At 43.9% G+C, this 8,586-nt stretch overlaps 1 pseudogene; it reads left to right on the forward strand.

Annotated features, from left to right (window-relative positions):
• LOC110547114 (large ribosomal subunit protein P1-like) overlaps nt 1-8,342 on the forward strand; it is a 20,646-nt pseudogene extending 12,304 nt beyond the window's left edge.
• Nucleotides 8,343-8,586: the final 244 nt, after the last annotated feature.

The following is an 8,586-nucleotide window of genomic DNA, read 5'->3' on the forward strand; positions in this document are numbered from 1 at the left end:
GCTCACTTCCCTGCTGAGCTGGCATGAGGGCAAGGGGGAGGAGTTTTTCTTCACTCTTGGCAGCCAGAGCAGCTCCTGTCATGGAGCAGCTACCGTGCCAGCCCCCCCCCCTAGCCATGTATAAGGACTTCCACCTAGCAAGCCCACAAGCCTTGCCTGCTCCCTTGTGAGCTTCACTCTAACTTACCTCCCCTGCAGGTCCTGAACCTGCCCTGCTGGGTGTGCATTGTTATTTTACAGACCTTCAAGTGCCTGAGCACTGCCAGCCCAAGCTCCAGCCCCAGCTCCATGTGTCTCCCCAGCCACCAGAAAGTATTCCCTCCTCGGCTTCCTCGGGAGGAAGAGCACACTGCTTGGTGTCCTGCCATGCAGCCGTGTGCACTCCCGGGCCGAGAACTAGTTCTAATTTTAACTGTCCTCTGTCCGAATTTTCATCAGTCCAAGTCTACAAAGAAATAGACACAGAAAAATACATACAAACATGAGAAACACAGGATTTAAATTGCTGGGGAACAGAATCTCTCTGCTGTTCCCTGTTCACAGAAAGGGGCAAGCTGAGTGTCCTACAGGATGTCCCATGGACTTGGCATTAATGACATGTCTGTCTGCCTTAATGAAACCATTCCAAGCGAGTGGCCTCGAACCACTCAGGGGACTTGAACCCCTTCTACAGATGCTCTCGAGCTAGACTATCTCTCTGTCAAAAGAGTCAGAGAGGCAACAACAACAGAAACACAAAGAATCAGGCAAGTAATCAAACAAGGACTTCCTTGTGAGTGGTACCACAGTGCTCTGATAGAACGGCTGCCTGGTGGTGGTTGTTCTCTACGAAAATCAGACAGGAGGAGGACCGTCTCAGATCCAACCTCCCAAACGGAAACTGGGGGGTCCCCCAGTTCCCAGTCAAGTGATATTCTGACATGTCTGTCTATCGCAATGACTGATCAGATGACCAAAAAGGTCCAGATAGGCGCCTAAACTGAAACAGATTGGTACCACAGAAATCTAATTGAGAGGCTGCCTCATGGCAGCCATCTCTGACAAGAAACAGATTGGTAAGACAGAAACAGACTGACCTGTTCCGAGCTTGACCTCCGAGTTCAGTCTGATGAGGGTTGGGGAAGGGGCACGCCCTTTCCCGGCCAATGCACCAAAAATGTAAGACCTGGGGTCTCACAGCTCAGGAGTTCAAGATCGTGCCCTTCCTAGAAACTCCCCCAGACCAAGACTCGTTGCAAAAGCAAGAGGTTTATTAACCATTGTACAATGGGGTCACCCCTGCCGGTCAGCAAAGAGTGGCCCCCGGGAGACAAAGGCCTTTAGGTTTTTAAAAGAAAAATTGCGGAAGATTTGAAGTTGCAGTCTTGGCAATTTAGGATTGGATGAGGAAGCTATAAAGTAAGATAATTGGTTAGTCTTAGGTGCTCAAGCTTGGCCAGTCCTGCCAAGTGTGGATGCAGCTGCAATTGAAGGTGGGGGTGGTTAGCTCATCCTTGAAGATTAGGGGCTACAGACTTTTGGCTGGAGGTCAAAAGCTACTCAGAAGAAGTCTAGGTTCGTTGCTAAAAAACACTATCTCAAAGACAAGGGTCTGGTCCTTCTTTTGCTGAGTGAAGGTCATTGCTTGCTTGCCTTTTTTTTATATCTGTCCTCACAGATAGGGTCACATTCCTCCATTCTCTGGAAAGGTACTAAGAGGCTTTAGCTTAACCTGGACCTAAAACTCAAAACTATAGGCTTTAGAAGACATATAGGTTACAAAGTTAGCCTAACCCTTTCAATACTAGCTCTGGAGAGTTAGAGGCAGGAGAATTAGCAATTCAGGAGTTGAATGCCAGCCTCTTACATAGGGAGTTAGAGGCCAGGCTGGGCTATGTGAGATCATGTCTCTAAATAAATAAACAAAACGTGAGTGTGGCAGGGTTTGGTGGCTCATGCCTGTAATCCAAACACTTGGGGTCACAGAGGCATGGCGTGTCTCTGTGAACTGAGGCCAGCCTGGGCTACAAATTGAGTCCAGGACAGCCAAGGCTATACAGAGAAGCCCTGTCTCAAAAAACAAAACAAAACAAGTGTGTACAGATGAGTTTGAGTTTGAGTCTATTCTCTTTCGTGTCTGTATACCAGTAGCAGTCCTCGTTCATCACATTTTCCTGCATTAACTGGAGCTCGTGTAACTCCAACACCAAGTTCTACATCAGACATGGAAGACAGTGTGATTCTCTATTTTTCTGTCCTCCATTACTAAGCCACATCCACTGCTGGTGGTCAGTAGATACACTGTGGTGGACCAGCTATATCCTGCTTTGCTTTCACTGCCTCCCACACATTGCCCTACCTACAATGGGGTCAGACACCCAGTGGTCTGCTGAAGACTTATGCTTGCCTGTGAGAGTCAGGGCTGGAGTCCACTACAGGCCCAGCCTCCTGTTTATCTGGGGGAAATAAAACCACAAATCAAAAAAATCCCTATTGTTGGCTTTAGATTTATCAATCTTTTCACAGCACACTAGCTCATTTCCAACCCTAAGAATGCCCTTTTCTTCTGTAATTAACTCTTTCTCTTTCTATCATTATAAACAATTTCAGGGGCTGAAGGGACGGCTCAGCAGGTAAGAGCACTGACTGCTCTTCCAGGGTCCCAGGGTTCTAGCCCAGGACCCAGAGGTGGATTCCAACTAACTGTAGCTAAGGTCCCAGGGATCCAACACTTCCCTCTGACCTCTGTGGGCACCACACATACAAATGGTGCACAGACATACACAGAATCAAAGTAGCCACATGCGTAAAATGAATAACAACAATAATACAATTTTCCCCATAGTTTAAATAATTTAATTTCCTCATGACTACAATCCCTGAAACATTTTTTTTTCTCTCACTCTCTAATCACTGGAAATGGAACCCTGGTCCTCTAAAGAGAAGTCAGTGCTCTTAACCACTGAGCTCTTAACCAATCTAAGGTTGAAACCCAGCCTTGGGGATGTGGTAAGAGAGATACTTATCTCTGCCATCTAGATTTATTTTTATTATTTTAAATTATGTATACATGTCCGTATCTGTGTGGCAGTATATGCACAGGAGTGGGTGTGCCCTTAAAAGCTACAGAAGTCAACTTCTCCTGGAGCTGGAGTTACAGATCGTTCTGCACTGAAATGGGTGCTGGGAACTGGGTACCCTGGAACCACTGAGCTGGACCACTCCGTGGGTGGAAAGATAAGTTTATTGGGGAAACAAATTGCCACTGTGCCTCCACAAATAGAGGACAGAAGCTTGGCAGCAAGTGAGTGGATTTCATATGCTGGTTGGCAGGGTGAGGGTCTTTTGCCGGGTGGCAGTGGCACACACCTGTAATCCCAGCCAGGAGAGTTAGGGCTACACAGAGAAGCTCTGTCCCAAAAAAACAAAAAAGCAAACAAACAGAAAAGGTGGGGTTCCTAACTGCGGGCTGTTAGGAACTAAATGCCCTTGCCTGAGGGAGTTGGCCTTTGGGGATAAATAAGCAAGATAGTGGTTTCTCTGGTAAACAGAAACTCACATTGCCTTTCCTTTTGACATCCCCAATGAATGCTAAATCTAGGCTTCTGTTTACTCAGTAACTACTCTGTTTACCAGGTCAGAGTCCTCCTGTTTAGGACATTGTCAACAGCACTGCCATTTTGAGGGTGTGCTTTAGACCTAACAGGAATAAAACTTAGCTCTTTTAATCACTGAAGCATTTTTCCAACCCCCTTTATCAATCAATCTATCTACTTATCTGTCTGTCTGTCTATCCATCTATTTATCTATCTATCTCTATGATTTGTCTATCTATCCAGCATCTATCTATCTATCTATCTATCTATCTATCTATCTATCTATCTATCTATCATCTATCTGTCTATCTAGCTATCATCTATCTATCTATCTATCGCTCATCTGTATTCTAGACATATTCGTAACCATGCTAATTGACACTGTATAGGAGAAGCACAATTTCCTCTTGGTCATCAGGATTGGCTAGTACTGTGACTCCCTTATTTTCCTCTTGATTCAGTGGCAGTCTTAACTTCTAGTTCAATAGGATCATTGTTGTTTCCTGTATAAACCTTGTTTCTGGACAAGCCAAGCAGTAGGTCAAATTTCTGGATGACTAATGGATCACTGTTTCTACCCCTTGATTCCTAGACCTGGCCTTTGGCTATGTAAGAAGCAGCTTCATATTTAGATGTTGATTTAAAGCATGTAAGACCTCCTAGGGAAGACTGTGTAGTTACAAGACTCTAGTGCTACAAGACACATATCCAGAAGTAAGAATACTATAGCAGGAATGAAATGACACCATTGTTAGAAGCACTTCACTTGGGCTTGCAGATGCCCGATGAGTAACTATAATCAGGACAAAAGATGGTATGTCTACTCTTATTTGGCATGCCTTTTTTTTTTTTTTTTTTTTTTTTTTTTGCCAGCTTTAAATCGGGTCAGAGTCTTTCTTGTCCGTCTCTTTACTTAACATGTTCATAGGCTCAGCAATCTGTGCAGAAGAGGAGATGGAAGATGGCAACACAGCAGGCTGACGCGTGTAGGGGCTCAGGGAGACTGTGACAGCTCAAGACATGCACAGTCGAGACACAACCCCAGCACTGACTACTTCGAGGTGCAGGAAAATCAGTTTTCTCTCAACCAACCACACCCCAAAGCTTAGAAGTAGTTGGTCAACATATAATAGCTTCCATGTTGTTTTATTTTGTTTCTTTGGTGTGTGTGCGCTTTTGTTTGTTTTGTTTTGGTGATTCGTTTAATTTTATTTTGTTTTTTTTTTGTTGTTGTTTTTAAGAGGAATTAAAAACGAAAACAAGTGGGTAGGAAATGGGTGATCTGGAAGAGAATATGATCAAAATACATAGGTTTTTGGCTGTTTTGGTTTTTCAAGACAGGGTTTCTCTGTATAGTCCTGGCTGTCCTAGTACTAGACCATGCTGGCCTCACACTCACAGAGACCCATCTGCTTCTGCCTCCTGAGTACTTGGATTAAAGGTGTTTATCACTACTGCTGGTTGATCAAACTATATTGTGTAAACAGTTTTTTAAATTAAAAAAAAGTAAATGGGGGGAACAAAACAAACTGGTGTACGGCAGAGAGAAAGCTGAGTAGGGTCCAGATTCAGTTGCTGGGAGGCTCAGGCCACCACCGGGCCACCTCTATTTGTATCAGTAAGCAAACAAATACATAGATAGTAGCCAATCACAGCGGCACATCCTTTTAATCCCAGCACTAGGAAGGCAGTGGCAGGTAGAGCTCTGTTGGGGGTTGGTCTGATGCTTGTATTTTGATGCTAATTACTGGCCCTCAAGATCTGGTTACTGCCAAGATCCTTGTTGTGTAAACCTGCCTAAAACATTATACCTGATTGATTGATTAAAGGCCTAAAACCAGGATAGGGAGAATGGGGGAGGCGTGGCTAAGGTTCTGGGCTTTGGGTGCAGGAGAATAACAGAAAAGAGACAGACAGGAAGAGAGGAGGAAGGAGGATGCCATGTTGGGTTAGCATGGAGAAGAAACCACATGGGCTGGGAGGAAGGGCTTCAATAATGTCCTGGAAAAGCCCACATGAAGAATACAAGCAAGTATTTATAAGATTATGGATAGAAGATAGTCCATCCATAATGGTTAAGGTAGAAGGCATTGGATGGGGGCTGGGAGGTGGATGGTGAGGTTATTGAGACAGTGTAGGTGAAATCTCTGCTCAGCCCAAGGTAAATAAAGCAACAATAAAATCTAACATGTGCCTGTGCCTTATTAATTGTGATAGCAGGTTAAATAATATTGCCGTGATAATCATAGGACAAATAATAATAATAAACTTTATGAACCCAACACCAATTTAATTTACTACAACAGAGCTCTATGTGTTTGAGGCCAGCCTGCTCTACATATTGAGTTCCAGGTCAGCCAGGGCTACATTCGAAAACAACACAAAATTAGTAATAAAAGGAGTGGGCTGGAGAAGTGACTATTGTTTTTTTTTTGTTTGTTTGTTTGTTTTAATAACTGATTCTTTTATTTTTTTAATTTTTTTTATTTTTAAATAATTTTATACATTCACTTGTATCCCAGCTGTAGTCCTCTCCCTCTTTCCCTCCCAATCCTCCCCAACTATTGTTATAAAGAAAGAAAATTTCAATCATTAAATTTTTCAGATTAAAGACTCAGGAGCCAGATGCTGGGATGAAGGCCTACAAGCTCAGAGAGGCAGAGAAAGCACCCAGCTGACCTTCCTACTCAGCCAACATTCCAGAAGGAAAAAGTTCTTTCTCCTCTACACTGTCTTAAATACCTTTCTTCTCCTCAGTGTTCCTCCTTTCTGTTTAATCCCTGTCCACTGGTTGCTCTTGCTCCACCTTTTGACCTATTTAATCTTGTTTACAAAAAGATCTTAGATTAAAGGTATGTGCTAGAACTGAGCCAAAACCACAAGTACTTGTTTACAATAAACAGAAAGTTATTGATCAAACACTGAGCCATACCACAATTAGAAACAGGTTTTTACAGTTCACAATCTCAAGGTTCACAATGGGATCAAATATCCTGCAACACATGTACTCCTTGCCTGCTTCAGGAAATTTTTTTCTATTACCTTAGTTCTTAACCATGCTGTCTTGATCTTTGCACTCACAGTGATGCAAACATACTGTGCTTGGTTTTAGCTGACTTGTGCCTCCAGTTTAGGACTATACTCCCAGTACTAAGCCAACAGGTATATATTAAGATTGATTATGCCAATTGTTCTCCAAAAATAATATATCAGGGTTGATTCCTTATTTGTTTAAGGATTTTAATTTATTTTTAATTTTATGTGTATGAGTATTTTGTATATGTATGCCTGGTGCTTAAGGAGTCCAGAGAGGGCATCAGATTCCCTGGTACTGAAGTTACAGAAGGTTGTGAGCTACCAAGTATGTGCTGGGATCCAAACCTAGGTCCTCTGGGAATAGTAAGTGCTCTTAAATAAGCCATTTTTCCAGCCCCTGTTGGTTTGTTTCTTTGAGATAGCATCTGAAGGTCACTCTCTGCTGTATAGGAGTTCAAGTGTAAACTTTAAACTTTTTTTTTTTTCCTCAGATGAGGGGATGAGATGAGACCTGTATCTAAGCTTTACAAATACATGTAAAGCTGGGCGCAGTGATGCACACCTGTAATCCCAGCACTCAGGGAGGCAAAGGCAGGCCTCTGTGAGTTCAAGACCAGCCTGGTCTACAAAGCCAGTCTAGGACAGCCAAGGCCACATGAAGAAATCCTGTCTGGAAAAAAACAAACCCAAACAAAACAAAACAAAACAAAACAAAACAAAAAAAGACAAATACATGTCTCAGGCTGAGCCCAGAGCATTTCTGTTTCTATCTAACTATCCCCAGGCCTAGGCTTGGATGCTTCTATGCTCCGTACAATCTAATCTTTTGCAAGCCCAGACCTTTGAAGGGTTAAGCTTCCAGGCTCCTCTGCTAACCTAGGCCTAGAAAGTTTTCAGCCTCTGAGATTTACTGCTGAATAAGCTCACCCTTTCCAGTTCTTTCTGAACACTAGCTGGCTGGTTGAGCTCAGCTGTTCTGTCTCAAAACTCTGCTCCAAGCTGACTGATTCAAACTGGCTTCTCTCCACTTCTCACTCAATTGCTCTGCTTGGAAAAACTGTCTCTGAGCTCCACAAACTGAACTGCAGGAACTCAACTACACTGCATGGCTTGCTTACCCTGATTTCTGATGCCACCCACAGCTACCTACCTAGAGCTGACACTGCTGGCTGTGGGCTCCCCCCCACCTTTTAGATTTTAATTGTTCCTTAGTCCTGCAGTGGTGGTGTATGACTTTAATCCCAGCATGTGGGAGGCAGAGGCAGGCAGAAAAATTGTTACTGCTTTTCCTTAGCTGCCACCATGATACTCTGTCCTTCCAGGGAGCTAAGGCTGCTGTTGGGGTGAGGTCCGCCCTTCATCCAGCAACTAGCACCTTGTTGGCAATCCACAACATTGCCTCAGTCTCTGAGCTTGCCTGCATCTTCTCTGCCCTCATCCTTAAAGATGAGGTGATGGTCACAGAGGATAAGATCTATGCCCTCTTTAAAGCAGCCGGTGTGTCAACGTTGAACCATTCTTGCCTGGCTTGTTTGCAAAGGCCCTGGCCAGTGTCAACATTGGGAGCCTCATCTGCAATGTAGAGGCTGGTGAACCAGTTCCAGCAGCTGGAGCTGCACCAGCAGGAGGTCCTGCGCCAGCCACCACTGCTGCCCCAGCTGAGAAGAAAGTGGAAGCAAAGAAGGAAGAATCTGAGGAGTCTGATGACATGGCTTTGGTCTTTTTGACTAAACCTCTTTTGTTAATATATCCAATAAAAAGCTGAATCTGTAAAAAAAAAAAAAAAAAAAAGTTACTTATTTGTGTGTTGTGCACTGGGGTGGGCTGGGGAGTTGGGGAGGCAGAGGGATATCAGATCACCTGGAGCTTGTGTTAAAGTCAGTTGTGAACTGCCTGATATGGGTGCTGGGAATTGAGCTCAGTTCTTTGCAATGTTCTTTGTATGTGCTCCTCACCACCGAGTCAGCTCTCCAGC

Source organism: Meriones unguiculatus, chromosome 1 (genome assembly GCF_030254825.1).
Source record: "Meriones unguiculatus strain TT.TT164.6M chromosome 1, Bangor_MerUng_6.1, whole genome shotgun sequence".
In the NCBI taxonomy this organism is placed as follows: Eukaryota; Metazoa; Chordata; class Mammalia; order Rodentia; family Muridae; genus Meriones; species Meriones unguiculatus.